Raw genomic sequence first — 1380 nt, forward strand, 5'->3', positions numbered from 1 at the left:
CACACACACACACACACACACACACACACACACACACACACACACACCTGATGGCAGCTAGGGAAAGGTATCAGCTTCACATGACCATTACAGGAAAAGAGGTATAGAAAATGGATGGTTGGTAGAACTAGGTCTGAATGAAACTATCTGATAAAAACTGCATCAATGTCTTTATTCACATTTTACAGTCAGATTCAAAATAAATAGAATTAATGCAATATCTGTTTACACTTCTGGTAGAAACCTGAGCAGAATATCTAAACTTGACCCACATTTTTTGTCACATCCATCCAGGAGCTGTTTTAGGTTAGAGGTGATCTCAGAACATTAGCAGGATACCTTTAATATGCTACTTTTAATTAAAACCTTTAATATATTTAATTGAAACTCTTGTGAGCATTTTTTTTTACTTCTGATTAAATTATGTTCATTTTCTTTTGTCACTCAAAAGGAAAATAAAACCAAAATATTAATTATGAGCATGAAATCCCTTTGTAACACCAGCTAAAGCTTAATGCTAACTTCTTGTATAAAATTATATTTTTTAAATAAAAACATAAAAGGAACACATTTATTTTGCACAATTTTAATCAATTTAGCCTCCTTTGAACATCTGCAATAATGTTCATGCATATCTCCGGATGTGTTCATCACTTCACACTCGAAGTGACAACAATGCACCTTTCAACAGTCTCCTCTCTGCTGTTTCACTAAATGCAAATGAGCTCTTAAAAAGTTGGAGTTTGAAAAATGTCACTTTGTTCTCGAAGCTGCAACAACAGCGTTGTACTTCCACACGTAGGTGCAACATTAAAGCTTCTGTTTTGTGAAATGAGTGTGCTCGCCCTGATGTGGCGACACAGATGGTGCCACAGCGTTATAATATTCATATTCAGTTTCTGTCCATCAGCTCGGTCCAGAACTTCATCCAGCACTGCGGGTCAGTCTGGGCTTCCCCAGAGGAAACAGCACTTGAACATATCGCTTCCTTTGTGACCACAAAGCAGGTGTCCAGTGTGGGATCATTTAACTGGTGGGACAAAAAGAGCAACAACAGGGTTTTCATTGGCTTCAACAAACTGAAAACAGAAAAAGAGCAGTGACCTTTCTTTGTGCGTTTGGATAGTATTTTCAAACTGCTCAAGTATTTTTGTCAATATGCAAGGTTTCCCAACCCTGGTCCTTGAGGACCACCATCCTGCATGCTTCGGTTGTTTCTCTGCTCCAACACACCTGATTTTAATTAATCAGGCTTCTGTAGAACATGAGGAAGTAATTAAATCACTGAATCAGGTGGGTTGAAGCAGGGAAACAACTACAACAGGTAGGATGGTGTTGTGATTTTCTTATTTCTCCACCCGAGTTCTGTAGTAACCGCTT

This window comes from Nematolebias whitei, chromosome 15 (assembly GCF_014905685.2).
Source record: "Nematolebias whitei isolate Nwh7 chromosome 15, NemWhi1, whole genome shotgun sequence".
NCBI classification, from domain to species: domain Eukaryota; kingdom Metazoa; phylum Chordata; class Actinopteri; order Cyprinodontiformes; family Rivulidae; genus Nematolebias; species Nematolebias whitei.